The following is a 25,693-nucleotide window of genomic DNA, read 5'->3' as shown; positions in this document are numbered from 1 at the left end:
GAGTGTTAACAAGAATACTTCAAAACAAGAGAAACAATGCGTTGGCCGGGAATCGAACCCGGGTCAACTGCTTGGAAGGCAGCTATGCTCACCACTATACCACCAACGCCATAGAATTCGCACCACTTCTCAATCGTGAAAATGCAACTCTCACCCCTAGTGTGACTAAAGCCAACTCTTCTGCTTCGTTAGTGGCTTGACAACAGTCAGACGGTAATGTGGCTTCTCGTAAGAGAGGTTTAAGCAGCAGCAGAGTGGCGCAGCGGGAGCGTGCTGGGCCCATAACCCAGAGGTCGATGGATCGAAACCATCCTCTGCTAGGCGCAGAGTTTTGTATTTTTCATGCTCCCAGGAAAAAGGTACCCCAAAAATTCACTGTCTCGTTCTTTCAGGCCACCCAAAGCCCAGCAAACTCCACTGTCCTTTATATTTCAAGGCACCAAAAAATCCACACTTAAAAAAAAAAAAAAAAAAAACCTTTCTTCTCCCATGGTCAAAGCTTGGTTTAGGCATAATAACATGACTGCGGTGTGACCCGAGTGCCAGAAGCCAGCAACCGTAGAGGGGGATTAGCTCAAATGGTAGAGCGCTCGCTTAGCATGCGAGAGGTAGCGGGATCGATGCCCGCATCCTCCAAAACTTCCACTTGGCACTACCTTCAAATGAAGGGCCAACTTCTTTTTAGTTGGCACTGACACAAAAACCTAGGAAGCAGCTGCACGCATATCTGGCTAAACCTTCGATAGCTCAGCTGGTAGAGCGGAGGACTGTAGTAGCTAGTTAGCAATCCTTAGGTCGCTGGTTCGATTCCGGCTCGAAGGATGCTTTTGAGTGTCCGATAACCTTGCATGCTTCAACTTGGAGGCTCTCTTGCACAGACTTTGCAGCTGCATACCTCCTGGCCGCACTCTTTTTGAGCCTGACCGCACAACCATTGGCCTCTGGAGAGAGTGTTAACAAGAATACTTCAAAACAAGAGAAACAATGCGTTGGCCGGGAATCGAACCCGGGTCAACTGCTTGGAAGGCAGCTATGCTCACCACTATACCACCAACGCCATAGAATTCGCACCACTTCTCAATCGTGAAAATGCAACTCTCACCCCTAGTGTGACTAAAGCCAACTCTTCTGCTTCGTTAGTGGCTTGACAACAGTCAGAAGGTAATGTGGCTTCTCGTAAGAGAGGTTTAAGCAGCAGCAGAGTGGCGCAGCGGGAGCGTGCTGGGCCCATAACCCAGAGGTCGATGGATCGAAACCATCCTCTGCTAGGCGCAGAGTTTTGTATTTTTCATGCTCCCAGGAAAAAGGTACCCCAAAAATTCACTGTCTCGTTCTTTCAGGCCACCCAAAGCCCAGCAAACTCCACTGTCCTTTATATTTCAAGGCACCAAAAAATCCACACTTAAAAAAAAAAAAAAGAAACCTTTCTTCTCCCATGGTCAAAGCTTGGTTTAGGCATAATAACATGACTGCGGTGTGACCCGAGTGCCAGAAGCCAGCAACCGTAGAGGGGGATTAGCTCAAATGGTAGAGCGCTCGCTTAGCATGCGAGAGGTAGCGGGATCGATGCCCGCATCCTCCAAAACTTCCACTTGGCACTACCTTCAAATGAAGGGCCAACTTCTTTTTAGTTGGCACTGACACAAAAACCTAGGAAGCAGCTGCACGCATATCTGGCTAAACCTTCGATAGCTCAGCTGGTAGAGCGGAGGACTGTAGTAGCTAGTTAGCAATCCTTAGGTCGCTGGTTCGATTCCGGCTCGAAGGATGCTTTTGAGTGTCCGATAACCTTGCATGCTTCAACTTGGAGGCTCTCTTGCACAGACTTTGCAGCTGCATACCTCCTGGCCGCACTCTTTTTGAGCCTGACCGCACAACCATTGGCCTCTGGAGAGAGTGTTAACAAGAATACTTCAAAACAAGAGAAACAATGCGTTGGCCGGGAATCGAACCCGGGTCAACTGCTTGGAAGGCAGCTATGCTCACCACTATACCACCAACGCCATAGAATTCGCACCACTTCTCAATCGTGAAAATGCAACTCTCACCCCTAGTGTGACTAAAGCCAACTCTTCTGCTTCGTTAGTGGCTTGACAACAGTCAGAAGGTAATGTGGCTTCTCGTAAGAGAGGTTTAAGCAGCAGCAGAGTGGCGCAGCGGGAGCGTGCTGGGCCCATAACCCAGAGGTCGATGGATCGAAACCATCCTCTGCTAGGCGCAGAGTTTTGTATTTTTCATGCTCCCAGGAAAAAGGTACCCCAAAAATTCACTGTCTCGTTCTTTCAGGCCACCCAAAGCCCAGCAAACTCCACTGTCCTTTATATTTCAAGGCACCAAAAAATCCACACTTAAAAAAAAAAAAAAGAAACCTTTCTTCTCCCATGGTCAAAGCTTGGTTTAGGCATAATAACATGACTGCGGTGTGACCCGAGTGCCAGAAGCCAGCAACCGTAGAGGGGGATTAGCTCAAATGGTAGAGCGCTCGCTTAGCATGCGAGAGGTAGCGGGATCGATGCCCGCATCCTCCAAAACTTCCACTTGGCACTACCTTCAAATGAAGGGCCAACTTCTTTTTAGTTGGCACTGACACAAAAACCTAGGAAGCAGCTGCACGCATATCTGGCTAAACCTTCGATAGCTCAGCTGGTAGAGCGGAGGACTGTAGTAGCTAGTTAGCAATCCTTAGGTCGCTGGTTCGATTCCGGCTCGAAGGATGCTTTTGAGTGTCCGATAACCTTGCATGCTTCAACTTGGAGGCTCTCTTGCACAGACTTTGCAGCTGCATACCTCCTGGCCGCACTCTTTTTGAGCCTGACCGCACAACCATTGGCCTCTGGAGAGAGTGTTAACAAGAATACTTCAAAACAAGAGAAACAATGCGTTGGCCGGGAATCGAACCCGGGTCAACTGCTTGGAAGGCAGCTATGCTCACCACTATACCACCAACGCCATAGAATTCGCACCACTTCTCAATCGTGAAAATGCAACTCTCACCCCTAGTGTGACTAAAGCCAACTCTTCTGCTTCGTTAGTGGCTTGACAACAGTCAGACGGTAATGTGGCTTCTCGTAAGAGAGGTTTAAGCAGCAGCAGAGTGGCGCAGCGGGAGCGTGCTGGGCCCATAACCCAGAGGTCGATGGATCGAAACCATCCTCTGCTAGGCGCAGAGTTTTGTATTTTTCATGCTCCCAGGAAAAAGGTACCCCAAAAATTCACTGTCTCGTTCTTTCAGGCCACCCAAAGCCCAGCAAACTCCACTGTCCTTTATATTTCAAGGCACCAAAAAATCCACACTTAAAAAAAAAAAAAAGAAACCTTTCTTCTCCCATGGTCAAAGCTTGGTTTAGGCATAATAACATGACTGCGGTGTGACCCGAGTGCCAGAAGCCAGCAACCGTAGAGGGGGATTAGCTCAAATGGTAGAGCGCTCGCTTAGCATGCGAGAGGTAGCGGGATCGATGCCCGCATCCTCCAAAACTTCCACTTGGCACTACCTTCAAATGAAGGGCCAACTTCTTTTTAGTTGGCACTGACACAAAAACCTAGGAAGCAGCTGCACGCATATCTGGCTAAACCTTCGATAGCTCAGCTGGTAGAGCGGAGGACTGTAGTAGCTAGTTAGCAATCCTTAGGTCGCTGGTTCGATTCCGGCTCGAAGGATGCTTTTGAGTGTCCGATAACCTTGCATGCTTCAACTTGGAGGCTCTCTTGCACAGACTTTGCAGCTGCATACCTCCTGGCCGCACTCTTTTTGAGCCTGACCGCACAACCATTGGCCTCTGGAGAGAGTGTTAACAAGAATACTTCAAAAGAAGAGAAACAATGCGTTGGCCGGGAATCGAACCCGGGTCAACTGCTTGGAAGGCAGCTATGCTCACCACTATACCACCAACGCCATAGAATTCGCACCACTTCTCAATCGTGAAAATGCAACTCTCACCCCTAGTGTGACTAAAGCCAACTCTTCTGCTTCGTTAGTGGCTTGACAACAGTCAGAAGGTAATGTGGCTTCTCGTAAGAGAGGTTTAAGCAGCAGCAGAGTGGCGCAGCGGGAGCGTGCTGGGCCCATAACCCAGAGGTCGATGGATCGAAACCATCCTCTGCTAGGCGCAGAGTTTTGTATTTTTCATGCTCCCAGGAAAAAGGTACCCCAAAAATTCACTGTCTCGTTCTTTCAGGCCACCCAAAGCCCAGCAAACTCCACTGTCCTTTATATTTCAAGGCACCAAAAAATCCACACTTAAAAAAAAAAAAAAGAAACCTTTCTTCTCCCATGGTCAAAGCTTGGTTTAGGCATAATAACATGACTGCGGTGTGACCCGAGTGCCAGAAGCCAGCAACCGTAGAGGGGGATTAGCTCAAATGGTAGAGCGCTCGCTTAGCATGCGAGAGGTAGCGGGATCGATGCCCGCATCCTCCAAAACTTCCACTTGGCACTACCTTCAAATGAAGGGCCAACTTCTTTTTAGTTGGCACTGACACAAAAACCTAGGAAGCAGCTGCACGCATATCTGGCTAAACCTTCGATAGCTCAGCTGGTAGAGCGGAGGACTGTAGTAGCTAGTTAGCAATCCTTAGGTCGCTGGTTCGATTCCGGCTCGAAGGATGCTTTTGAGTGTCCGATAACCTTGCATGCTTCAACTTGGAGGCTCTCTTGCACAGACTTTGCAGCTGCATACCTCCTGGCCGCACTCTTTTTGAGCCTGACCGCACAACCATTGGCCTCTGGAGAGAGTGTTAACAAGAATACTTCAAAACAAGAGAAACAATGCGTTGGCCGGGAATCGAACCCGGGTCAACTGCTTGGAAGGCAGCTATGCTCACCACTATACCACCAACGCCATAGAATTCGCACCACTTCTCAATCGTGAAAATGCAACTCTCACCCCTAGTGTGACTAAAGCCAACTCTTCTGCTTCGTTAGTGGCTTGACAACAGTCAGACGGTAATGTGGCTTCTCGTAAGAGAGGTTTAAGCAGCAGCAGAGTGGCGCAGCGGGAGCGTGCTGGGCCCATAACCCAGAGGTCGATGGATCGAAACCATCCTCTGCTAGGCGCAGAGTTTTGTATTTTTCATGCTCCCAGGAAAAAGGTACCCCAAAAATTCACTGTCTCGTTCTTTCAGGCCACCCAAAGCCCAGCAAACTCCACTGTCCTTTATATTTCAAGGCACCAAAAAATCCACACTTAAAAAAAAAAAAAAGAAACCTTTCTTCTCCCATGGTCAAAGCTTGGTTTAGGCATAATAACATGACTGCGGTGTGACCCGAGTGCCAGAAGCCAGCAACCGTAGAGGGGGATTAGCTCAAATGGTAGAGCGCTCGCTTAGCATGCGAGAGGTAGCGGGATCGATGCCCGCATCCTCCAAAACTTCCACTTGGCACTACCTTCAAATGAAGGGCCAACTTCTTTTTAGTTGGCACTGACACAAAAACCTAGGAAGCAGCTGCACGCATATCTGGCTAAACCTTCGATAGCTCAGCTGGTAGAGCGGAGGACTGTAGTAGCTAGTTAGCAATCCTTAGGTCGCTGGTTCGATTCCGGCTCGAAGGATGCTTTTGAGTGTCCGATAACCTTGCATGCTTCAACTTGGAGGCTCTCTTGCACAGACTTTGCAGCTGCATACCTCCTGGCCGCACTCTTTTTGAGCCTGACCGCACAACCATTGGCCTCTGGAGAGAGTGTTAACAAGAATACTTCAAAACAAGAGAAACAATGCGTTGGCCGGGAATCGAACCCGGGTCAACTGCTTGGAAGGCAGCTATGCTCACCACTATACCACCAACGCCATAGAATTCGCACCACTTCTCAATCGTGAAAATGCAACTCTCACCCCTAGTGTGACTAAAGCCAACTCTTCTGCTTCGTTAGTGGCTTGACAACAGTCAGAAGGTAATGTGGCTTCTCGTAAGAGAGGTTTAAGCAGCAGCAGAGTGGCGCAGCGGGAGCGTGCTGGGCCCATAACCCAGAGGTCGATGGATCGAAACCATCCTCTGCTAGGCGCAGAGTTTTGTATTTTTCATGCTCCCAGGAAAAAGGTACCCCAAAAATTCACTGTCTCGTTCTTTCAGGCCACCCAAAGCCCAGCAAACTCCACTGTCCTTTATATTTCAAGGCACCAAAAAATCCACACTTAAAAAAAAAAAAAAGAAACCTTTCTTCTCCCATGGTCAAAGCTTGGTTTAGGCATAATAACATGACTGCGGTGTGACCCGAGTGCCAGAAGCCAGCAACCGTAGAGGGGGATTAGCTCAAATGGTAGAGCGCTCGCTTAGCATGCGAGAGGTAGCGGGATCGATGCCCGCATCCTCCAAAACTTCCACTTGGCACTACCTTCAAATGAAGGGCCAACTTCTTTTTAGTTGGCACTGACACAAAAACCTAGGAAGCAGCTGCACGCATATCTGGCTAAACCTTCGATAGCTCAGCTGGTAGAGCGGAGGACTGTAGTAGCTAGTTAGCAATCCTTAGGTCGCTGGTTCGATTCCGGCTCGAAGGATGCTTTTGAGTGTCCGATAACCTTGCATGCTTCAACTTGGAGGCTCTCTTGCACAGACTTTGCAGCTGCATACCTCCTGGCCGCACTCTTTTTGAGCCTGACCGCACAACCATTGGCCTCTGGAGAGAGTGTTAACAAGAATACTTCAAAACAAGAGAAACAATGCGTTGGCCGGGAATCGAACCCGGGTCAACTGCTTGGAAGGCAGCTATGCTCACCACTATACCACCAACGCCATAGAATTCGCACCACTTCTCAATCGTGAAAATGCAACTCTCACCCCTAGTGTGACTAAAGCCAACTCTTCTGCTTCGTTAGTGGCTTGACAACAGTCAGAAGGTAATGTGGCTTCTCGTAAGAGAGGTTTAAGCAGCAGCAGAGTGGCGCAGCGGGAGCGTGCTGGGCCCATAACCCAGAGGTCGATGGATCGAAACCATCCTCTGCTAGGCGCAGAGTTTTGTATTTTTCATGCTCCCAGGAAAAAGGTACCCCAAAAATTCACTGTCTCGTTCTTTCAGGCCACCCAAAGCCCAGCAAACTCCACTGTCCTTTATATTTCAAGGCACCAAAAAATCCACACTTAAAAAAAAAAAAAAGAAACCTTTCTTCTCCCATGGTCAAAGCTTGGTTTAGGCATAATAACATGACTGCGGTGTGACCCGAGTGCCAGAAGCCAGCAACCGTAGAGGGGGATTAGCTCAAATGGTAGAGCGCTCGCTTAGCATGCGAGAGGTAGCGGGATCGATGCCCGCATCCTCCAAAACTTCCACTTGGCACTACCTTCAAATGAAGGGCCAACTTCTTTTTAGTTGGCACTGACACAAAAACCTAGGAAGCAGCTGCACGCATATCTGGCTAAACCTTCGATAGCTCAGCTGGTAGAGCGGAGGACTGTAGTAGCTAGTTAGCAATCCTTAGGTCGCTGGTTCGATTCCGGCTCGAAGGATGCTTTTGAGTGTCCGATAACCTTGCATGCTTCAACTTGGAGGCTCTCTTGCACAGACTTTGCAGCTGCATACCTCCTGGCCGCGCTCTTTTTGAGCCTGACCGCACAACCATTGGCCTCTGGAGAGAGTGTTAACAAGAATACTTCAAAACAAGAGAAACAATGCGTTGGCCGGGAATCGAACCCGGGTCAACTGCTTGGAAGGCAGCTATGCTCACCACTATACCACCAACGCCATAGAATTCGCACCACTTCTCAATCGTGAAAATGCAACTCTCACCCCTAGTGTGACTAAAGCCAACTCTTCTGCTTCGTTAGTGGCTTGACAACAGTCAGACGGTAATGTGGCTTCTCGTAAGAGAGGTTTAAGCAGCAGCAGAGTGGCGCAGCGGGAGCGTGCTGGGCCCATAACCCAGAGGTCGATGGATCGAAACCATCCTCTGCTAGGCGCAGAGTTTTGTATTTTTCATGCTCCCAGGAAAAAGGTACCCCAAAAATTCACTGTCTCGTTCTTTCAGGCCACCCAAAGCCCAGCAAACTCCACTGTCCTTTATATTTCAAGGCACCAAAAAATCCACACTTAAAAAAAAAAAAAGAAACCTTTCTTCTCCCATGGTCAAAGCTTGGTTTAGGCATAATAACATGACTGCGGTGTGACCCGAGTGCCAGAAGCCAGCAACCGTAGAGGGGGATTAGCTCAAATGGTAGAGCGCTCGCTTAGCATGCGAGAGGTAGCGGGATCGATGCCCGCATCCTCCAAAACTTCCACTTGGCACTACCTTCAAATGAAGGGCCAACTTCTTTTTAGTTGGCACTGACACAAAAACCTAGGAAGCAGCTGCACGCATATCTGGCTAAACCTTCGATAGCTCAGCTGGTAGAGCGGAGGACTGTAGTAGCTAGTTAGCAATCCTTAGGTCGCTGGTTCGATTCCGGCTCGAAGGATGCTTTTGAGTGTCCGATAACCTTGCATGCTTCAACTTGGAGGCTCTCTTGCACAGACTTTGCAGCTGCATACCTCCTGGCCGCACTCTTTTTGAGCCTGACCGCACAACCATTGGCCTCTGGAGAGAGTGTTAACAAGAATACTTCAAAACAAGAGAAACAATGCGTTGGCCGGGAATCGAACCCGGGTCAACTGCTTGGAAGGCAGCTATGCTCACCACTATACCACCAACGCCATAGAATTCGCACCACTTCTCAATCGTGAAAATGCAACTCTCACCCCTAGTGTGACTAAAGCCAACTCTTCTGCTTCGTTAGTGGCTTGACAACAGTCAGAAGGTAATGTGGCTTCTCGTAAGAGAGGTTTAAGCAGCAGCAGAGTGGCGCAGCGGGAGCGTGCTGGGCCCATAACCCAGAGGTCGATGGATCGAAACCATCCTCTGCTAGGCGCAGAGTTTTGTATTTTTCATGCTCCCAGGAAAAAGGTACCCCAAAAATTCACTGTCTCGTTCTTTCAGGCCACCCAAAGCCCAGCAAACTCCACTGTCCTTTATATTTCAAGGCACCAAAAAATCCACACTTAAAAAAAAAAAAAAGAAACCTTTCTTCTCCCATGGTCAAAGCTTGGTTTAGGCATAATAACATGACTGCGGTGTGACCCGAGTGCCAGAAGCCAGCAACCGTAGAGGGGGATTAGCTCAAATGGTAGAGCGCTCGCTTAGCATGCGAGAGGTAGCGGGATCGATGCCCGCATCCTCCAAAACTTCCACTTGGCACTACCTTCAAATGAAGGGCCAACTTCTTTTTAGTTGGCACTGACACAAAAACCTAGGAAGCAGCTGCACGCATATCTGGCTAAACCTTCGATAGCTCAGCTGGTAGAGCGGAGGACTGTAGTAGCTAGTTAGCAATCCTTAGGTCGCTGGTTCGATTCCGGCTCGAAGGATGCTTTTGAGTGTCCGATAACCTTGCATGCTTCAACTTGGAGGCTCTCTTGCACAGACTTTGCAGCTGCATACCTCCTGGCCGCACTCTTTTTGAGCCTGACCGCACAACCATTGGCCTCTGGAGAGAGTGTTAACAAGAATACTTCAAAACAAGAGAAACAATGCGTTGGCCGGGAATCGAACCCGGGTCAACTGCTTGGAAGGCAGCTATGCTCACCACTATACCACCAACGCCATAGAATTCGCACCACTTCTCAATCGTGAAAATGCAACTCTCACCCCTAGTGTGACTAAAGCCAACTCTTCTGCTTCGTTAGTGGCTTGACAACAGTCAGACGGTAATGTGGCTTCTCGTAAGAGAGGTTTAAGCAGCAGCAGAGTGGCGCAGCGGGAGCGTGCTGGGCCCATAACCCAGAGGTCGATGGATCGAAACCATCCTCTGCTAGGCGCAGAGTTTTGTATTTTTCATGCTCCCAGGAAAAAGGTACCCCAAAAATTCACTGTCTCGTTCTTTCAGGCCACCCAAAGCCCAGCAAACTCCACTGTCCTTTATATTTCAAGGCACCAAAAAATCCACACTTAAAAAAAAAAAAAAGAAACCTTTCTTCTCCCATGGTCAAAGCTTGGTTTAGGCATAATAACATGACTGCGGTGTGACCCGAGTGCCAGAAGCCAGCAACCGTAGAGGGGGATTAGCTCAAATGGTAGAGCGCTCGCTTAGCATGCGAGAGGTAGCGGGATCGATGCCCGCATCCTCCAAAACTTCCACTTGGCACTACCTTCAAATGAAGGGCCAACTTCTTTTTAGTTGGCACTGACACAAAAACCTAGGAAGCAGCTGCACGCATATCTGGCTAAACCTTCGATAGCTCAGCTGGTAGAGCGGAGGACTGTAGTAGCTAGTTAGCAATCCTTAGGTCGCTGGTTCGATTCCGGCTCGAAGGATGCTTTTGAGTGTCCGATAACCTTGCATGCTTCAACTTGGAGGCTCTCTTGCACAGACTTTGCAGCTGCATACCTCCTGGCCGCACTCTTTTTGAGCCTGACCGCACAACCATTGGCCTCTGGAGAGAGAGTTAACAAGAATACTTCAAAACAAGAGAAACAATGCGTTGGCCGGGAATCGAACCCGGGTCAACTGCTTGGAAGGCAGCTATGCTCACCACTATACCACCAACGCCATAGAATTCGCACCACTTCTCAATCGTGAAAATGCAACTCTCACCCCTAGTGTGACTAAAGCCAACTCTTCTGCTTCGTTAGTGGCTTGACAACAGTCAGACGGTAATGTGGCTTCTCGTAAGAGAGGTTTAAGCAGCAGCAGAGTGGCGCAGCAGGAGCGTGCTGGGCCCATAACCCAGAGGTCGATGGATCGAAACCATCCTCTGCTAGGCGCAGAGTTTTGTATTTTTCATGCTCCCAGGAAAAAGGTACCCCAAAAATTCACTGTCTCGTTCTTTCAGGCCACCCAAAGCCCAGCAAACTCCACTGTCCTTTATATTTCAAGGCACCAAAAAATCCACACTTAAAAAAAAAAAAAAGAAACCTTTCTTCTCCCATGGTCAAAGCTTGGTTTAGGCATAATAACATGACTGCGGTGTGACCCGAGTGCCAGAAGCCAGCAACCGTAGAGGGGGATTAGCTCAAATGGTAGAGCGCTCGCTTAGCATGCGAGAGGTAGCGGGATCGATGCCCGCATCCTCCAAAACTTCCACTTGGCACTACCTTCAAATGAAGGGCCAACTTCTTTTTAGTTGGCACTGACACAAAAACCTAGGAAGCAGCTGCACGCATATCTGGCTAAACCTTCGATAGCTCAGCTGGTAGAGCGGAGGACTGTAGTAGCTAGTTAGCAATCCTTATGTCGCTGGTTCGATTCCGGCTCGAAGGATGCTTTTGAGTGTCCGATAACCTTGCATGCTTCAACTTGGAGGCTCTCTTGCACAGACTTTGCAGCTGCATACCTCCTGGCCGCACTCTTTTTGAGCCTGACCGCACAACCATTGGCCTCTGGAGAGAGTGTTAACAAGAATACTTCAAAACAAGAGAAACAATGCGTTGGCCGGGAATCGAACCCGGGTCAACTGCTTGGAAGGCAGCTATGCTCACCACTATACCACCAACGCCATAGAATTCGCACCACTTCTCAATCGTGAAAATGCAACTCTCACCCCTAGTGTGACTAAAGCCAACTCTTCTGCTTCGTTAGTGGCTTGACAACAGTCAGACGGTAATGTGGCTTCTCGTAAGAGAGGTTTAAGCAGCAGCAGAGTGGCGCAGCGGGAGCGTGCTGGGCCCATAACCCAGAGGTCGATGGATCGAAACCATCCTCTGCTAGGCGCAGAGTTTTGTATTTTTCATGCTCCCAGGAAAAAGGTACCCCAAAAATTCACTGTCTCGTTCTTTCAGGCCACCCAAAGCCCAGCAAACTCCACTGTCCTTTATATTTCAAGGCACCAAAAAATCCACACTTAAAAAAAAAAAAAAGAAACCTTTCTTCTCCCATGGTCAAAGCTTGGTTTAGGCATAATAACATGACTGCGGTGTGACCCGAGTGCCAGAAGCCAGCAACCGTAGAGGGGGATTAGCTCAAATGGTAGAGCGCTCGCTTAGCATGCGAGAGGTAGCGGGATCGATGCCCGCATCCTCCAAAACTTCCACTTGGCACTACCTTCAAATGAAGGGCCAACTTCTTTTTAGTTGGCACTGACACAAAAACCTAGGAAGCAGCTGCACGCATATCTGGCTAAACCTTCGATAGCTCAGCTGGTAGAGCGGAGGACTGTAGTAGCTAGTTAGCAATCCTTAGGTCGCTGGTTCGATTCCGGCTCGAAGGATGCTTTTGAGTGTCCGATAACCTTGCATGCTTCAACTTGGAGGCTCTCTTGCACAGACTTTGCAGCTGCATACCTCCTGGCCGCACTCTTTTTGAGCCTGACCGCACAACCATTGGCCTCTGGAGAGAGTGTTAACAAGAATACTTCAAAACAAGAGAAACAATGCGTTGGCCGGGAATCGAACCCGGGTCAACTGCTTGGAAGGCAGCTATGCTCACCACTATACCACCAACGCCATAGAATTCGCACCACTTCTCAATCGTGAAAATGCAACTCTCACCCCTAGTGTGACTAAAGCCAACTCTTCTGCTTCGTTAGTGGCTTGACAACAGTCAGACGGTAATGTGGCTTCTCGTAAGAGAGGTTTAAGCAGCAGCAGAGTGGCGCAGCGGGAGCGTGCTGGGCCCATAACCCAGAGGTCGATGGATCGAAACCATCCTCTGCTAGGCGCAGAGTTTTGTATTTTTCATGCTCCCAGGAAAAAGGTACCCCAAAAATTCACTGTCTCGTTCTTTCAGGCCACCCAAAGCCCAGCAAACTCCACTGTCCTTTATATTTCAAGGCACCAAAAAATCCACACTTAAAAAAAAAAAAAAGAAACCTTTCTTCTCCCATGGTCAAAGCTTGGTTTAGGCATAATAACATGACTGCGGTGTGACCCGAGTGCCAGAAGCCAGCAACCGTAGAGGGGGATTAGCTCAAATGGTAGAGCGCTCGCTTAGCATGCGAGAGGTAGCGGGATCGATGCCCGCATCCTCCAAAACTTCCACTTGGCACTACCTTCAAATGAAGGGCCAACTTCTTTTTAGTTGGCACTGACACAAAAACCTAGGAAGCAGCTGCACGCATATCTGGCTAAACCTTCGATAGCTCAGCTGGTAGAGCGGAGGACTGTAGTAGCTAGTTAGCAATCCTTAGGTCGCTGGTTCGATTCCGGCTCGAAGGATGCTTTTGAGTGTCCGATAACCTTGCATGCTTCAACTTGGAGGCTCTCTTGCACAGACTTTGCAGCTGCATACCTCCTGGCCGCACTCTTTTTGAGCCTGACCGCACAACCATTGGCCTCTGGAGAGAGAGTTAACAAGAATACTTCAAAACAAGAGAAACAATGCGTTGGCCGGGAATCGAACCCGGGTCAACTGCTTGGAAGGCAGCTATGCTCACCACTATACCACCAACGCCATAGAATTCGCACCACTTCTCAATCGTGAAAATGCAACTCTCACCCCTAGTGTGACTAAAGCCAACTCTTCTGCTTCGTTAGTGGCTTGACAACAGTCAGACGGTAATGTGGCTTCTCGTAAGAGAGGTTTAAGCAGCAGCAGAGTGGCGCAGCAGGAGCGTGCTGGGCCCATAACCCAGAGGTCGATGGATCGAAACCATCCTCTGCTAGGCGCAGAGTTTTGTATTTTTCATGCTCCCAGGAAAAAGGTACCCCAAAAATTCACTGTCTCGTTCTTTCAGGCCACCCAAAGCCCAGCAAACTCCACTGTCCTTTATATTTCAAGGCACCAAAAAATCCACACTTAAAAAAAAAAAAAAGAAACCTTTCTTCTCCCATGGTCAAAGCTTGGTTTAGGCATAATAACATGACTGCGGTGTGACCCGAGTGCCAGAAGCCAGCAACCGTAGAGGGGGATTAGCTCAAATGGTAGAGCGCTCGCTTAGCATGCGAGAGGTAGCGGGATCGATGCCCGCATCCTCCAAAACTTCCACTTGGCACTACCTTCAAATGAAGGGCCAACTTCTTTTTAGTTGGCACTGACACAAAAACCTAGGAAGCAGCTGCACGCATATCTGGCTAAACCTTCGATAGCTCAGCTGGTAGAGCGGAGGACTGTAGTAGCTAGTTAGCAATCCTTATGTCGCTGGTTCGATTCCGGCTCGAAGGATGCTTTTGAGTGTCCGATAACCTTGCATGCTTCAACTTGGAGGCTCTCTTGCACAGACTTTGCAGCTGCATACCTCCTGGCCGCACTCTTTTTGAGCCTGACCGCACAACCATTGGCCTCTGGAGAGAGTGTTAACAAGAATACTTCAAAACAAGAGAAACAATGCGTTGGCCGGGAATCGAACCCGGGTCAACTGCTTGGAAGGCAGCTATGCTCACCACTATACCACCAACGCCATAGAATTCGCACCACTTCTCAATCGTGAAAATGCAACTCTCACCCCTAGTGTGACTAAAGCCAACTCTTCTGCTTCGTTAGTGGCTTGACAACAGTCAGACGGTAATGTGGCTTCTCGTAAGAGAGGTTTAAGCAGCAGCAGAGTGGCGCAGCGGGAGCGTGCTGGGCCCATAACCCAGAGGTCGATGGATCGAAACCATCCTCTGCTAGGCGCAGAGTTTTGTATTTTTCATGCTCCCAGGAAAAAGGTACCCCAAAAATTCACTGTCTCGTTCTTTCAGGCCACCCAAAGCCCAGCAAACTCCACTGTCCTTTATATTTCAAGGCACCAAAAAATCCACACTTAAAAAAAAAAAAAAGAAACCTTTCTTCTCCCATGGTCAAAGCTTGGTTTAGGCATAATAACATGACTGCGGTGTGACCCGAGTGCCAGAAGCCAGCAACCGTAGAGGGGGATTAGCTCAAATGGTAGAGCGCTCGCTTAGCATGCGAGAGGTAGCGGGATCGATGCCCGCATCCTCCAAAACTTCCACTTGGCACTACCTTCAAATGAAGGGCCAACTTCTTTTTAGTTGGCACTGACACAAAAACCTAGGAAGCAGCTGCACGCATATCTGGCTAAACCTTCGATAGCTCAGCTGGTAGAGCGGAGGACTGTAGTAGCTAGTTAGCAATCCTTATGTCGCTGGTTCGATTCCGGCTCGAAGGATGCTTTTGAGTGTCCGATAACCTTGCATGCTTCAACTTGGAGGCTCTCTTGCACAGACTTTGCAGCTGCATACCTCCTGGCCGCACTCTTTTTGAGCCTGACCGCACAACCATTGGCCTCTGGAGAGAGTGTTAACAAGAATACTTCAAAACAAGAGAAACAATGCGTTGGCCGGGAATCGAACCCGGGTCAACTGCTTGGAAGGCAGCTATGCTCACCACTATACCACCAACGCCATAGAATTCGCACCACTTCTCAATCGTGAAAATGCAACTCTCACCCCTAGTGTGACTAAAGCCAACTCTTCTGCTTCGTTAGTGGCTTGACAACAGTCAGAAGGTAATGTGGCTTCTCGTAAGAGAGGTTTAAGCAGCAGCAGAGTGGCGCAGCGGGAGCGTGCTGGGCCCATAACCCAGAGGTCGATGGATCGAAACCATCCTCTGCTAGGCGCAGAGTTTTGTATTTTTCATGCTCCCAGGAAAAAGGTACCCCAAAAATTCACTGTCTCGTTCTTTCAGGCCACCCAAAGCCCAGCAAACTCCACTGTCCTTTATATTTCAAGGCACCAAAAAATCCACACTTAAAAAAAAAAAAAAGAAACCTTTCTTCTCCCATGGTCAAAGCTTGGTTTAGGCATAATAACATGACTGCGGTGTGACCCGAGTGCCAGAAGCCAGCAACCGTAGAGGGGGATTAGCTCAAATGGTAGAGCGCTCGCTTAGCATGCGAGAGGTAGCGGGATCGATGCCCGCATCCTCCAAAACTTCCACTTGGCACTACCTTCAAATGAAGGGCCAACTTCTTTTTAGTTGGCACTGACACAAAAACCTAGGAAGCAGCTGCACGCATATCTGGCTAAACCTTCGATAGCTCAGCTGGTAGAGCGGAGGACTGTAGTAGCTAGTTAGCAATCCTTAGGTCACTGGTTCGATTCCGGCTCGAAGGATGCTTTTGAGTGTCCGATAACCTTGCATGCTTCAACTTGGAGGCTCTCTTGCACAGACTTTGCAGCTGCATACCTCCTGGCCGCACTCTTTTTGAGCCTGACCGCACAACCATTGGCCTCTGGAGAGAGTGTTAACAAGAATACTTCAAAACAAGAGAAACAATGCGTTGGCCGGGAATCGAACCCGGGTCAACTGCTTGGAAGGCAGCTATGCTCACCACTATACCACCAACGCCATAGAATTCGCACCACTTCTCAATCGTGAAAATGCAACTCTCACCCCTAGTGTGACTAAAGCCAACTCTTCTGCTTCGTTAGTGGCTTGACAACAGTCAGACGGTAATGTGGCTTCTCGTAAGAGAGGTTTAAGCAGCAGCAGAGTGGCGCAGCGGGAGCGTGCTGGGCCCATAACCCAGAGGTCGATGGATCGAAACCATCCTCTGCTAGGCGCAGAGTTTTGTATTTTTCATGCTCCCAGGAAAAAGGTACCCCAAAAATTCACTGTCTCGTTCTTTCAGGCCACCCAAAGCCCAGCAAACTCCACTGTCCTTTATATTTCAAGGCACCAAAAAATCCACACTTAAAAAAAAAAAAAAGAAACCTTTCTTCTCCCATGGTCAAAGCTTGGTTTAGGCATAATAACATGACTGCGGTGTGACCCGAGTGCCAGAAGCCAGCAACCGTAGAGGGGGATTAGCTCAAATGGTAGAGCGCTCGCTTAGCATGCGAGAGGTAGCGGGATCGATGCCCGCATCCTCCAAAACTTCCACTTGGCACTACCTTCAAATGAAGGGCCAACTTCTTTTTAGTTGGCACTGACACAAAAACCTAGGAAGCAGCTGCACGCATATCTGGCTAAACCTTCGATAGCTCAGCTGGTAGAGCGGAGGACTGTAGTAGCTAGTTAGCAATCCTTAGGTCGCTGGTTCGATTCCGGCTCGAAGGATGCTTTTGAGTGTCCGATAACCTTGCATGCTTCAACTTGGAGGCTCTCTTGCACAGACTTTGCAGCTGCATACCTCCTGGCCGCACTCTTTTTGAGCCTGACCGCACAACCATTGGCCTCTGGAGAGAGTGTTAACAAGAATACTTCAAAACAAGAGAAACAATGCGTTGGCCGGGAATCGAACCCGGGTCAACTGCTTGGAAGGCAGCTATGCTCACCACTATACCACCAACGCCATAGAATTCGCACCACTTCTCAATCGTGAAAATGCAACTCTCACCCCTAGTGTGACTAAAGCCAACTCTTCTGCTTCGTTAGTGGCTTGACAACAGTCAGACGGTAATGTGGCTTCTCGTAAGAGAGGTTTAAGCAGCAGCAGAGTGGCGCAGCGGGAGCGTGCGGGGCCCATAACCCAGAGGTCGATGGATCGAAACCATCCTCTGCTAGGCGCAGAGTTTTGTATTTTTCATGCTCCCAGGAAAAAGGTACCCCAAAAATTCACTGTCTCGTTCTTTCAGGCCACCCAAAGCCCAGCAAACTCCACTGTCCTTTATATTTCAAGGCACCAAAAAATCCACACTTAAAAAAAAAAAAAAGAAACCTTTCTTCTCCCATGGTCAAAGCTTGGTTTAGGCATAATAACATGACTGCGGTGTGACCCGAGTGCCAGAAGCCAGCAACCGTAGAGGGGGATTAGCTCAAATGGTAGAGCGCTCGCTTAGCATGCGAGAGGTAGCGGGATCGATGCCCGCATCCTCCAAAACTTCCACTTGGCACTACCTTCAAATGAAGGGCCAACTTCTTTTTAGTTGGCACTGACACAAAAACCTAGGAAGCAGCTGCACGCATATCTGGCTAAACCTTCGATAGCTCAGCTGGTAGAGCGGAGGACTGTAGTAGCTAGTTAGCAATCCTTAGGTCGCTGGTTCGATTCCGGCTCGAAGGATGCTTTTGAGTGTCCGATAACCTTGCATGCTTCAACTTGGAGGCTCTCTTGCACAGACTTTGCAGCTGCATACCTCCTGGCCGCACTCTTTTTGAGCCTGACCGCACAACCATTGGCCTCTGGAGAGAGTGTTAACAAGAATACTTCAAAACAAGAGAAACAATGCGTTGGCCGGGAATCGAACCCGGGTCAACTGCTTGGAAGGCAGCTATGCTCACCACTATACCACCAGAGGCACCAAAAAATCCACACTTAAAAAAAAAAAAAAAAAGAAACCTTTCTTCTCCCATGGTCAAAGCTTGGTTTAGGCATAATAACATGACTGCGGTGTGACCCGAGTGCCAGAAGCCAGCAACCGTAGAGGGGGATTAGCTCAAATGGTAGAGCGCTCGCTTAGCATGCGAGAGGTAGCGGGATCGATGCCCGCATCCTCCAAAACTTCCACTTGGCACTACCTTCAAATGAAGGGCCAACTTCTTTTTAGTTGGCACTGACACAAAAACCTAGGAAGCAGCTGCACGCATATCTGGCTAAACCTTCGATAGCTCAGCTGGTAGAGCGGAGGACTGTAGTAGCTAGTTAGCAATCCTTAGGTCGCTGGTTCGATTCCGGCTCGAAGGATGCTTTTGAGTGTCCGATAACCTTGCATGCTTCAACTTGGAGGCTCTCTTGCACAGACTTTGCAGCTGCATACCTCCTGGCCGCACTCTTTTTGAGCCTGACCGCACAACCATTGGCCTCTGGAGAGAGTGTTAACAAGAATACTTCAAAACAAGAGAAACAATGCGTTGGCCGGGAATCGAACCCGGGTCAACTGCTTGGAAGGCAGCTATGCTCACCACTATACCACCAACGCCATAGAATTCGCACCACTTCTCAATCGTGAAAATGCAACTCTCACCCCTAGTGTGACTAAAGCCAACTCTTCTGCTTCGTTAGTGGCTTGACAACAGTCAGAAGGTAATGTGGCTTCTCGTAAGAGAGGTTTAAGCAGCAGCAGAGTGGCGCAGCGGGAGCGTGCTGGGCCCATAACCCAGAGGTCGATGGATCGAAACCATCCTCTGCTAGGCGCAGAGTTTTGTATTTTTCATGCTCCCAGGAAAAAGGTACCCCAAAAATTCACTGTCTCGTTCTTTCAGGCCACCCAAAGCCCAGCAAACTCCACTGTCCTTTATATTTCAAGGCACCAAAAAATCCACACTTAAAAAAAAAAAAAAAAAAAAGAAACCTTTCTTCTCCCATGGTCAAAGCTTGGTTTAGGCATAATAACATGACTGCGGTGTGACCCGAGTGCCAGAAGCCAGCAACCGTAGAGGGGGATTAGCTCAAATGGTAGAGCGCTCGCTTAGCATGCGAGAGGTAGCGGGATCGATGCCCGCATCCTCCAAAACTTCCACTTGGCACTACCTTCAAATGAAGGGCCAACTTCTTTTTAGTTGGCACTGACACAAAAACCTAGGAAGCAGCTGCACGCATATCTGGCTAAACCTTCGATAGCTCAGCTGGTAGAGCGGAGGACTGTAGTAGCTAGTTAGCAATCCTTAGGTCGCTGGTTCGATTCCGGCTCGAAGGATGCTTTTGAGTGTCCGATAACCTTGCATGCTTCAACTTGGAGGCTCTCTTGCACAGACTTTGCAGCTGCATACCTCCTGGCCGCACTCTTTTTGAGCCTGACCGCACAACCATTGGCCTCTGGAGAGAGTGTTAACAAGAATACTTCAAAACAAGAGAAACAATGCGTTGGCCGGGAATCGAACCCGGGTCAACTGCTTGGAAGGCAGCTATGCTCACCACTATACCACCAACGCCATAGAATTCGCACCACTTCTCAATCGTGAAAATGCAACTCTCACCCCTAGTGTGACTAAAGCCAACTCTTCTGCTTCGTTAGTGGCTTGACAACAGTCAGAAGGTAATGTGGCTTCTCGTAAGAGAGGTTTAAGCAGCAGCAGAGTGGCGCAGCGGGAGCGTGCTGGGCCCATAACCCAGAGGTCGATGGATCGAAACCATCCTCTGCTAGGCGCAGAGTTTTGTATTTTTCATGCTCCCAGGAAAAAGGTACCCCAAAAATTCACTGTCTCGTTCTTTCAGGCCACCCAAAGCCCAGCAAACTCCACTGTCCTTTATATTTCAAGGCACCAAAAAATCCACACTTAAAAAAAAAAAAAAAAGAAACCTTTCTTCTCCCATGGTCAAAGCTTGGTTTAGGCATAATAACATGACTGCGGTGTGACCCGAGTGCCAGAAGCCAGCAACCGTAGAGGGGGATTAGCTCAAATGGTAGAGCGCTCGCTTAGCATGCGAGAGGTAGCGGGATCGATGCCCGCATCCTCCAAAACTTCCACTTGGCACTACCTTCAAATGAAGGGCCAACTTCTTTTTAGTTGGCACTGACACAAAAACCTAGGAAGCAGCTGCACGCATATCTGGCTAAACCTTCGATAGCTCAGCTGGTAGAGCGGAGGACTGTAGTAGCTAGTTAGCAATCCTTAGGTCGCTGGTTCGATTCCGGCTCGAAGGATGCTTTTGAGTGTCCGATAACCTTGCATGCTTCAACTTGGAGGCTCTCTTGCACAGACTTTGCAGCTGCATACCTCCTGGCCGCACTCTTTTTGAGCCTGACCGCACAACCATTGGCCTCTGGAGAGAGTGTTAACAAGAATACTTCAAAACAAGAGAAACAATGCGTTGGCCGGGAATCGAACCCGGGTCAACTGCTTGGAAGGCAGCTATGCTCACCACTATACCACCAACGCCATAGAATTCGCACCACTTCTCAATCGTGAAAATGCAACTCTCACCCCTAGTGTGACTAAAGCCAACTCTTCTGCTTCGTTAGTGGCTTGACAACAGTCAGACGGTAATGTGGCTTCTCGTAAGAGAGGTTTAAGCAGCAGCAGAGTGGCGCAGCGGGAGCGTGCTGGGCCCATAACCCAGAGGTCGATGGATCGAAACCATCCTCTGCTAGGCGCAGAGTTTTGTATTTTTCATGCTCCCAGGAAAAAGGTACCCCAAAAATTCACTGTCTCGTTCTTTCAGGCCACCCAAAGCCCAGCAAACTCCACTGTCCTTTATATTTCAAGGCACCAAAAAATCCACACTTAAAAAAAAAAAAAAGAAACCTTTCTTCTCCCATGGTCAAAGCTTGGTTTAGGCATAATAACATGACTGCGGTGTGACCCGAGTGTCAGAAGCCAGCAACCGTAGAGGGGGATTAGCTCAAATGGTAGAGCGCTCGCTTAGCATGCGAGAGGTAGCGGGATCGATGCCCGCATCCTCCAAAACTTCCACTTGGCACTACCTTCAAATGAAGGGCCAACTTCTTTTTAGTTGGCACTGACACAAAAACCTAGGAAGCAGCTGCACGCATATCTGGCTAAACCTTCGATAGCTCAGCTGGTAGAGCGGAGGACTGTAGTAGCTAGTTAGCAATCCTTAGGTTGCTGGTTCGATTCCGGCTCGAAGGATGCTTTTGAGTGTCCGATAACCTTGCATGCTTCAACTTGGAGGCTCTCTTGCACAGACTTTGCAGCTGCATACCTCCGCACTCTTTTTGAGCCTGACCGCACAACCATTGGCCTCTGGAGAGAGTGTTAACAAGAATACTTCAAAACAAGAGAAACAATGCGTTGGCCGGGAATCGAACCCGGGTCAACTGCTTGGAAGGCAGCTATGCTCACCACTATACCACCAACGCCATAGAATTCACACCACTTCTCAATCGTGAAAATGCAACTCTCACCCCTAGTGTGACTAAAGCCAACTCTTCTGCTTCGTTAGTGGCTTGACAACAGTCAGAAGGTAATGTGGCTTCTCGTAAGAGAGGTTTAAGCAGCAGCAGAGTGGCGCAGCGGGAGCGTGCTGGGCCCATAACCCAGAGGTCGATGGATCGAAACCATCCTCTGCTAGGCGCAGAGTTTTGTATTTTTCATGCTCCCAGGAAAAAGGTACCCCAAAAATTCACTGTCTCGTTCTTTCAGGCCACCCAAAGCCCAGCAAACTCCACTGTCCTTTATATTTCAAGGCACCAAAAAATCCACACTTAAAAAAAAAAAAAAAGAAACCTTTCTTCTCCCATGGTCAAAGCTTGGTTTAGGCATAATAACATGACTGCGGTGTGACCCGAGTGCCAGAAACCAGCAACCGTAGAGGGGGATTAGCTCAAATGGTAGAGCGCTCGCTTAGCATGCGAGAGGTAGCGGGATCGATGCCCGCATCCTCCAAAACTTCCACTTGGCACTACCTTCAAATGAAGGGCCAACTTCTTTTTAGTTGGCACTGACACAAAAACCTAGGAAGCAGCTGCACGCATATCTGGCTAAACCTTCGATAGCTCAGCTGGTAGAGCGGAGGACTGTAGTAGCTAGTTAGCAATCCTTAGGTCGCTGGTTCGATTCCGGCTCGAAGGATGCTTTTGAGTGTCCGATAACCTTGCATGCTTCAACTTGGAGGCTCTCTTGCACAGACTTTGCAGCTGCATACCTCCTGGCCGCACTCTTTTTGAGCCTGACCGCACAACCATTGGCCTCTGGAGAGAGTGTTAACAAGAATACTTCAAAACAAGAGAAACAATGCGTTGGCCGGGAATCGAACCCGGGTCAACTGCTTGGAAGGCAGCTATGCTCACCACTATACCACCAACGCCATAGAATTCACACCACTTCTCAATCGTGAAAATGCAACTCTCACCCCTAGTGTGACTAAAGCCAACTCTTCTGCTTCGTTAGTGGCTTGACAACAGTCAGAAGGTAATGTGGCTTCTCGTAAGAGAGGTTTAAGCAGCAGCAGAGTGGCGCAGCGGGAGCGTGCTGGGCCCATAACCCAGAGGTCGATGGATCGAAACCATCCTCTGCTAGGCGCAGAGTTTTGTATTTTTCATGCTCCCAGGAAAAAGGTACCCCAAAAATTCACTGTCTCGTTCTTTCAGGCCACCCAAAGCCCAGCAAACTCCACTGTCCTTTATATTTCAAGGCACCAAAAAATCCACACTTTAAAAAAAAAAAAAAAAAAAAAAAAAAAAAGAAACCTTTCTTCTCCCATGGTCAAAACTTGGTTTAGGCATGATAATATGACTGCGGTGTGACCTGAGTGCCAGAAACCAGCAACAGTAGAGGGGGATTAGCTCAAATGGTAGAGCGCTCGCTTAGCATGCGAGAGGTAGCGGGATCGATGCCCGCATCCTCCAAAACTTCCACTTGGCACTACCTTCAAATGAAGGGCCAACTTCTTTTTAGTTGGCACTGACACAAAAACCTAGGAAGCAGCTGCACGCATATCTGGCTAAACCTTCGATAGCTCAGCTGGTAGAGCGGAGGACTGTAGTAGCTAATTAGCAATCCTTAGGTCGCTGGTTCGATTCCGGCTCGAAGGATGCTTTTGAGTGTCCGACAACCTTGCATGCTTCAACTCGGAGGCTCTCTCGCACAGACTTTGCAGCTGCATACCTCCTGGGCGCACTCTTTTTGAGCCTGACCGCACAACCATTGGCCTCTGGAGAGAGTGTTAACAAGAATACTTCAAAACAAGAGAAACAATGCGTTGGCCGGGAATCGAACCCGGGTCAACTGCTTGGAAGGCAGCTATGCTCACCACTATACCACCAACGCCATAGAATTCACACCACTTCTCAATCGTGAAAATGCAACTCTCACCCCTAGTGTGACTAAAGCCAACTCTTCTGCTTCGTTAGTGGCTTGACAACAGTCAGACGGTAATGTGGCTTCTCGTAAGAGAGGTTTAAGCAGCAGCAGAGTGGCGCAGCGGGAGCGTGCTGGGCCCATAACCCAGAGGTCGATGGATCGAAACCATCCTCTGCTAGGCGCAGAGTTTTGTATTTTTCATGCTCCCAGGAAAAAGGTACCCCAAAAATTCACTGTCTCGTTCTTTCAGGCCACCCAAAGCCCAGCAAACTCCACTGTCCTTTATATTTCAAGGCACCAAAAAATCCACACTTTAAAAAAAAAAAAAAAAAAAAAAAAGAAACCTTTCTTCTCCCATGGTCAAAACTTGGTTTAGGCATGATAACATGACTGCGGTGTGACCCGAGTGCCAGAAACCAGCAGCAGTAGAGGGGGATTAGCTCAAATGGTAGAGCGCTCGCTTAGCATGCGAGAGGTAGCGGGATCGATGCCCGCATCCTCCAAAACTTCCACTTGGCACTACCTTCAAATGAAGGGCCAACTTCTTTTTAGTTGGCACTGACACAAAAACCTAGGAAGCAGCTGCACGCATATCTGGCTAAACCTTCGATAGCTCAGCTGGTAGAGCGGAGGACTGTAGTAGCTAATTAGCAATCCTTAGGTCGCTGGTTCGATTCCGGCTCGAAGGATGCTTTTGAGTGTCCGACAACCTTGCATGCTTCAACTCGGAGGCTCTCTCGCACAGACTTTGCAGCTGCATACCTCCTGGGCGCACTCTTTTTGAGCCTGACCGCACAACTATTGGCCTCTGGAGAGAGTGTTAACAAGAATACTTCAAAACAAGAGAAACAATGCGTTGGCCGGGAATCGAACCCGGGTCAACTGCTTGGAAGGCAGCTATGCTCACCACTATACCACCAACGCCATAGAATTCACACCACTTCTCAATCGTGAAAATGCAACTCTCACCCCTAGTGTGACTAAAGCCAACTCTTCTGCTTCGTTAGTGGCTTGACAACAGTCAGACGGTAATGTGGCTTCTCGTAAGAGAGGTTTAAGCAGCAGCAGAGTGGCGCAGCGGGAGCGTGCTGGGCCCATAACCCAGAGGTCGATGGATCGAAACCATCCTCTGCTAGGCGCAGAGTTTTGTATTTTTCATGCTCCCAGGAAAAAGGTACCCCAAAAATTCACTGTCTCGTTCTTTCAGGCCACCCAAAGCCCAGCAAACTCCACTGTCCTTTATATTTCAAGGCACCAAAAAATCCACACTTTAAAAAAAAAAAAAAAAAAAAAAAAAAGAAACCTTTCTTCTCCCATGGTCAAAACTTGGTTTAGGCATGATAACATGACTGCGGTGTGACCCGAGTGCCAGAAACCAGCAACAGTAGAGGGGGATTAGCTCAAATGGTAGAGCGCTCGCTTAGCATGCGAGAGGTAGCGGGATCGATGCCCGCATCCTCCAAAACTTCCACTTGGCACTACCTTCAAATGAAGGGCCAACTTCTTTTTAGTTGGCACTGACACAAAAACCTAGGAAGCAGCTGCACGCATATCTGGCTAAACCTTCGATAGCTCAGCTGGTAGAGCGGAGGACTGTAGTAGCTAATTAGCAATCCTTAGGTCGCTGGTTCGATTCCGGCTCGGAGGATGCTTTTGAGTGTCCGACAACCTTGCATGCTTCAACTCGGAGGCTCTCTCGCACAGACTTTGCAGCTGCATACCTCCTGGGCGCACTCTTTTTGAGCCTGACCGCACAACCATTGGCCTCTGGAGAGAGTGTTAACAAGAATACTTCAAAACAAGAGAAACAATGCGTTGGCCGGGAATCGAACCCGGGTCAACTGCTTGGAAGGCAGCTATGCTCACCACTATACCACCAACGCCATAGAATTCACACCACTTCTCAATCGTGAAAATGCAACTCTCACCCCTAGTGTGACTAAAGCCAACTCTTCTGCTTCGTTAGTGGCTTGACAACAGTCAGACGGTAATGTGGCTTCTCGTAAGAGAGGTTTAAGCAGCAGCAGAGTGGCGCAGCGGGAGCGTGCTGGGCCCATAACCCAGAGGTCGATGGATCGAAACCATCCTCTGCTAGGCGCAGAGTTTTGTATTTTTCATGCTCCCAGGAAAAAGGTACCCCAAAAATTCACTGTCTCGTTCTTTCAGGCCACCCAAAGCCCAGCAAACTCCACTGTCCTTTATATT

General features: G+C 48.9%; 48 non-coding genes across 48 annotated transcripts; all 48 read left to right on the top strand.

Moving 5' to 3' along the window:
- Positions 1–563: 563 nt before the first annotated feature.
- Positions 564–636, top strand: TRNAA-AGC (transfer RNA alanine (anticodon AGC)). Its single transcript has one exon. It is a non-coding gene; the product is annotated as a tRNA-Ala (tRNA).
- Positions 637–736: 100 nt separating this feature from the next.
- On the top strand, positions 737–822 carry TRNAY-GUA (transfer RNA tyrosine (anticodon GUA)). The gene is given in 2 exon segments: positions 737–773; positions 787–822. It is a non-coding gene; the product is annotated as a tRNA-Tyr (tRNA).
- A 687-nt stretch (positions 823–1,509) lies between these two features.
- TRNAA-AGC (transfer RNA alanine (anticodon AGC)) lies at positions 1,510–1,582 on the top strand. The gene has a single exon. It is a non-coding gene; the product is annotated as a tRNA-Ala (tRNA).
- A 100-nt stretch (positions 1,583–1,682) lies between these two features.
- Positions 1,683–1,768, top strand: TRNAY-GUA (transfer RNA tyrosine (anticodon GUA)). The gene is given in 2 exon segments: positions 1,683–1,719; positions 1,733–1,768. It is a non-coding gene; the product is annotated as a tRNA-Tyr (tRNA).
- Positions 1,769–2,455: 687 nt separating this feature from the next.
- Positions 2,456–2,528, top strand: TRNAA-AGC (transfer RNA alanine (anticodon AGC)). Its single transcript has one exon. It is a non-coding gene; the product is annotated as a tRNA-Ala (tRNA).
- Positions 2,529–2,628: 100 nt separating this feature from the next.
- Positions 2,629–2,714, top strand: TRNAY-GUA (transfer RNA tyrosine (anticodon GUA)). Its single transcript is given in 2 exon segments — positions 2,629–2,665; positions 2,679–2,714. It is a non-coding gene; the product is annotated as a tRNA-Tyr (tRNA).
- A 687-nt stretch (positions 2,715–3,401) lies between these two features.
- Positions 3,402–3,474, top strand: TRNAA-AGC (transfer RNA alanine (anticodon AGC)). Its single transcript has one exon. It is a non-coding gene; the product is annotated as a tRNA-Ala (tRNA).
- A 100-nt stretch (positions 3,475–3,574) lies between these two features.
- TRNAY-GUA (transfer RNA tyrosine (anticodon GUA)) lies at positions 3,575–3,660 on the top strand. The gene is given in 2 exon segments: positions 3,575–3,611; positions 3,625–3,660. It is a non-coding gene; the product is annotated as a tRNA-Tyr (tRNA).
- Positions 3,661–4,347: 687 nt separating this feature from the next.
- TRNAA-AGC (transfer RNA alanine (anticodon AGC)) lies at positions 4,348–4,420 on the top strand. Its single transcript has one exon. It is a non-coding gene; the product is annotated as a tRNA-Ala (tRNA).
- Positions 4,421–4,520: 100 nt separating this feature from the next.
- Positions 4,521–4,606, top strand: TRNAY-GUA (transfer RNA tyrosine (anticodon GUA)). Its single transcript is given in 2 exon segments — positions 4,521–4,557; positions 4,571–4,606. It is a non-coding gene; the product is annotated as a tRNA-Tyr (tRNA).
- Positions 4,607–5,293: 687 nt separating this feature from the next.
- Positions 5,294–5,366, top strand: TRNAA-AGC (transfer RNA alanine (anticodon AGC)). Its single transcript has one exon. It is a non-coding gene; the product is annotated as a tRNA-Ala (tRNA).
- Positions 5,367–5,466: 100 nt separating this feature from the next.
- Positions 5,467–5,552, top strand: TRNAY-GUA (transfer RNA tyrosine (anticodon GUA)). The gene is given in 2 exon segments: positions 5,467–5,503; positions 5,517–5,552. It is a non-coding gene; the product is annotated as a tRNA-Tyr (tRNA).
- Positions 5,553–6,239: 687 nt separating this feature from the next.
- On the top strand, positions 6,240–6,312 carry TRNAA-AGC (transfer RNA alanine (anticodon AGC)). The gene has a single exon. It is a non-coding gene; the product is annotated as a tRNA-Ala (tRNA).
- A 100-nt stretch (positions 6,313–6,412) lies between these two features.
- Positions 6,413–6,498, top strand: TRNAY-GUA (transfer RNA tyrosine (anticodon GUA)). Its single transcript is given in 2 exon segments — positions 6,413–6,449; positions 6,463–6,498. It is a non-coding gene; the product is annotated as a tRNA-Tyr (tRNA).
- A 687-nt stretch (positions 6,499–7,185) lies between these two features.
- On the top strand, positions 7,186–7,258 carry TRNAA-AGC (transfer RNA alanine (anticodon AGC)). Its single transcript has one exon. It is a non-coding gene; the product is annotated as a tRNA-Ala (tRNA).
- Positions 7,259–7,358: 100 nt separating this feature from the next.
- TRNAY-GUA (transfer RNA tyrosine (anticodon GUA)) lies at positions 7,359–7,444 on the top strand. The gene is given in 2 exon segments: positions 7,359–7,395; positions 7,409–7,444. It is a non-coding gene; the product is annotated as a tRNA-Tyr (tRNA).
- A 686-nt stretch (positions 7,445–8,130) lies between these two features.
- On the top strand, positions 8,131–8,203 carry TRNAA-AGC (transfer RNA alanine (anticodon AGC)). Its single transcript has one exon. It is a non-coding gene; the product is annotated as a tRNA-Ala (tRNA).
- A 100-nt stretch (positions 8,204–8,303) lies between these two features.
- Positions 8,304–8,389, top strand: TRNAY-GUA (transfer RNA tyrosine (anticodon GUA)). Its single transcript is given in 2 exon segments — positions 8,304–8,340; positions 8,354–8,389. It is a non-coding gene; the product is annotated as a tRNA-Tyr (tRNA).
- A 687-nt stretch (positions 8,390–9,076) lies between these two features.
- Positions 9,077–9,149, top strand: TRNAA-AGC (transfer RNA alanine (anticodon AGC)). The gene has a single exon. It is a non-coding gene; the product is annotated as a tRNA-Ala (tRNA).
- A 100-nt stretch (positions 9,150–9,249) lies between these two features.
- On the top strand, positions 9,250–9,335 carry TRNAY-GUA (transfer RNA tyrosine (anticodon GUA)). The gene is given in 2 exon segments: positions 9,250–9,286; positions 9,300–9,335. It is a non-coding gene; the product is annotated as a tRNA-Tyr (tRNA).
- Positions 9,336–10,022: 687 nt separating this feature from the next.
- Positions 10,023–10,095, top strand: TRNAA-AGC (transfer RNA alanine (anticodon AGC)). The gene has a single exon. It is a non-coding gene; the product is annotated as a tRNA-Ala (tRNA).
- A 100-nt stretch (positions 10,096–10,195) lies between these two features.
- TRNAY-GUA (transfer RNA tyrosine (anticodon GUA)) lies at positions 10,196–10,281 on the top strand. Its single transcript is given in 2 exon segments — positions 10,196–10,232; positions 10,246–10,281. It is a non-coding gene; the product is annotated as a tRNA-Tyr (tRNA).
- A 687-nt stretch (positions 10,282–10,968) lies between these two features.
- On the top strand, positions 10,969–11,041 carry TRNAA-AGC (transfer RNA alanine (anticodon AGC)). Its single transcript has one exon. It is a non-coding gene; the product is annotated as a tRNA-Ala (tRNA).
- An 873-nt stretch (positions 11,042–11,914) lies between these two features.
- Positions 11,915–11,987, top strand: TRNAA-AGC (transfer RNA alanine (anticodon AGC)). The gene has a single exon. It is a non-coding gene; the product is annotated as a tRNA-Ala (tRNA).
- A 100-nt stretch (positions 11,988–12,087) lies between these two features.
- Positions 12,088–12,173, top strand: TRNAY-GUA (transfer RNA tyrosine (anticodon GUA)). The gene is given in 2 exon segments: positions 12,088–12,124; positions 12,138–12,173. It is a non-coding gene; the product is annotated as a tRNA-Tyr (tRNA).
- A 687-nt stretch (positions 12,174–12,860) lies between these two features.
- Positions 12,861–12,933, top strand: TRNAA-AGC (transfer RNA alanine (anticodon AGC)). Its single transcript has one exon. It is a non-coding gene; the product is annotated as a tRNA-Ala (tRNA).
- A 100-nt stretch (positions 12,934–13,033) lies between these two features.
- Positions 13,034–13,119, top strand: TRNAY-GUA (transfer RNA tyrosine (anticodon GUA)). The gene is given in 2 exon segments: positions 13,034–13,070; positions 13,084–13,119. It is a non-coding gene; the product is annotated as a tRNA-Tyr (tRNA).
- Positions 13,120–13,806: 687 nt separating this feature from the next.
- TRNAA-AGC (transfer RNA alanine (anticodon AGC)) lies at positions 13,807–13,879 on the top strand. The gene has a single exon. It is a non-coding gene; the product is annotated as a tRNA-Ala (tRNA).
- An 873-nt stretch (positions 13,880–14,752) lies between these two features.
- TRNAA-AGC (transfer RNA alanine (anticodon AGC)) lies at positions 14,753–14,825 on the top strand. Its single transcript has one exon. It is a non-coding gene; the product is annotated as a tRNA-Ala (tRNA).
- An 873-nt stretch (positions 14,826–15,698) lies between these two features.
- Positions 15,699–15,771, top strand: TRNAA-AGC (transfer RNA alanine (anticodon AGC)). Its single transcript has one exon. It is a non-coding gene; the product is annotated as a tRNA-Ala (tRNA).
- An 873-nt stretch (positions 15,772–16,644) lies between these two features.
- Positions 16,645–16,717, top strand: TRNAA-AGC (transfer RNA alanine (anticodon AGC)). The gene has a single exon. It is a non-coding gene; the product is annotated as a tRNA-Ala (tRNA).
- A 100-nt stretch (positions 16,718–16,817) lies between these two features.
- Positions 16,818–16,903, top strand: TRNAY-GUA (transfer RNA tyrosine (anticodon GUA)). The gene is given in 2 exon segments: positions 16,818–16,854; positions 16,868–16,903. It is a non-coding gene; the product is annotated as a tRNA-Tyr (tRNA).
- Positions 16,904–17,590: 687 nt separating this feature from the next.
- On the top strand, positions 17,591–17,663 carry TRNAA-AGC (transfer RNA alanine (anticodon AGC)). Its single transcript has one exon. It is a non-coding gene; the product is annotated as a tRNA-Ala (tRNA).
- A 100-nt stretch (positions 17,664–17,763) lies between these two features.
- TRNAY-GUA (transfer RNA tyrosine (anticodon GUA)) lies at positions 17,764–17,849 on the top strand. Its single transcript is given in 2 exon segments — positions 17,764–17,800; positions 17,814–17,849. It is a non-coding gene; the product is annotated as a tRNA-Tyr (tRNA).
- Positions 17,850–18,211: 362 nt separating this feature from the next.
- TRNAA-AGC (transfer RNA alanine (anticodon AGC)) lies at positions 18,212–18,284 on the top strand. Its single transcript has one exon. It is a non-coding gene; the product is annotated as a tRNA-Ala (tRNA).
- Positions 18,285–18,384: 100 nt separating this feature from the next.
- On the top strand, positions 18,385–18,470 carry TRNAY-GUA (transfer RNA tyrosine (anticodon GUA)). Its single transcript is given in 2 exon segments — positions 18,385–18,421; positions 18,435–18,470. It is a non-coding gene; the product is annotated as a tRNA-Tyr (tRNA).
- Positions 18,471–19,163: 693 nt separating this feature from the next.
- TRNAA-AGC (transfer RNA alanine (anticodon AGC)) lies at positions 19,164–19,236 on the top strand. Its single transcript has one exon. It is a non-coding gene; the product is annotated as a tRNA-Ala (tRNA).
- Positions 19,237–19,336: 100 nt separating this feature from the next.
- On the top strand, positions 19,337–19,422 carry TRNAY-GUA (transfer RNA tyrosine (anticodon GUA)). Its single transcript is given in 2 exon segments — positions 19,337–19,373; positions 19,387–19,422. It is a non-coding gene; the product is annotated as a tRNA-Tyr (tRNA).
- Positions 19,423–20,111: 689 nt separating this feature from the next.
- On the top strand, positions 20,112–20,184 carry TRNAA-AGC (transfer RNA alanine (anticodon AGC)). Its single transcript has one exon. It is a non-coding gene; the product is annotated as a tRNA-Ala (tRNA).
- Positions 20,185–20,284: 100 nt separating this feature from the next.
- On the top strand, positions 20,285–20,370 carry TRNAY-GUA (transfer RNA tyrosine (anticodon GUA)). The gene is given in 2 exon segments: positions 20,285–20,321; positions 20,335–20,370. It is a non-coding gene; the product is annotated as a tRNA-Tyr (tRNA).
- A 687-nt stretch (positions 20,371–21,057) lies between these two features.
- Positions 21,058–21,130, top strand: TRNAA-AGC (transfer RNA alanine (anticodon AGC)). The gene has a single exon. It is a non-coding gene; the product is annotated as a tRNA-Ala (tRNA).
- Positions 21,131–21,999: 869 nt separating this feature from the next.
- Positions 22,000–22,072, top strand: TRNAA-AGC (transfer RNA alanine (anticodon AGC)). Its single transcript has one exon. It is a non-coding gene; the product is annotated as a tRNA-Ala (tRNA).
- Positions 22,073–22,172: 100 nt separating this feature from the next.
- Positions 22,173–22,258, top strand: TRNAY-GUA (transfer RNA tyrosine (anticodon GUA)). Its single transcript is given in 2 exon segments — positions 22,173–22,209; positions 22,223–22,258. It is a non-coding gene; the product is annotated as a tRNA-Tyr (tRNA).
- A 703-nt stretch (positions 22,259–22,961) lies between these two features.
- TRNAA-AGC (transfer RNA alanine (anticodon AGC)) lies at positions 22,962–23,034 on the top strand. The gene has a single exon. It is a non-coding gene; the product is annotated as a tRNA-Ala (tRNA).
- Positions 23,035–23,134: 100 nt separating this feature from the next.
- Positions 23,135–23,220, top strand: TRNAY-GUA (transfer RNA tyrosine (anticodon GUA)). Its single transcript is given in 2 exon segments — positions 23,135–23,171; positions 23,185–23,220. It is a non-coding gene; the product is annotated as a tRNA-Tyr (tRNA).
- Positions 23,221–23,918: 698 nt separating this feature from the next.
- On the top strand, positions 23,919–23,991 carry TRNAA-AGC (transfer RNA alanine (anticodon AGC)). The gene has a single exon. It is a non-coding gene; the product is annotated as a tRNA-Ala (tRNA).
- A 100-nt stretch (positions 23,992–24,091) lies between these two features.
- Positions 24,092–24,177, top strand: TRNAY-GUA (transfer RNA tyrosine (anticodon GUA)). The gene is given in 2 exon segments: positions 24,092–24,128; positions 24,142–24,177. It is a non-coding gene; the product is annotated as a tRNA-Tyr (tRNA).
- A 700-nt stretch (positions 24,178–24,877) lies between these two features.
- On the top strand, positions 24,878–24,950 carry TRNAA-AGC (transfer RNA alanine (anticodon AGC)). Its single transcript has one exon. It is a non-coding gene; the product is annotated as a tRNA-Ala (tRNA).
- Positions 24,951–25,693: the final 743 nt, after the last annotated feature.

This window comes from Eleutherodactylus coqui, chromosome 1 (genome assembly GCF_035609145.1).
Source record: "Eleutherodactylus coqui strain aEleCoq1 chromosome 1, aEleCoq1.hap1, whole genome shotgun sequence".
In the NCBI taxonomy this organism is placed as follows: Eukaryota; Metazoa; Chordata; class Amphibia; order Anura; family Eleutherodactylidae; genus Eleutherodactylus; species Eleutherodactylus coqui.
This window is presented reverse-complemented; position numbering and strand designations above follow the sequence as displayed.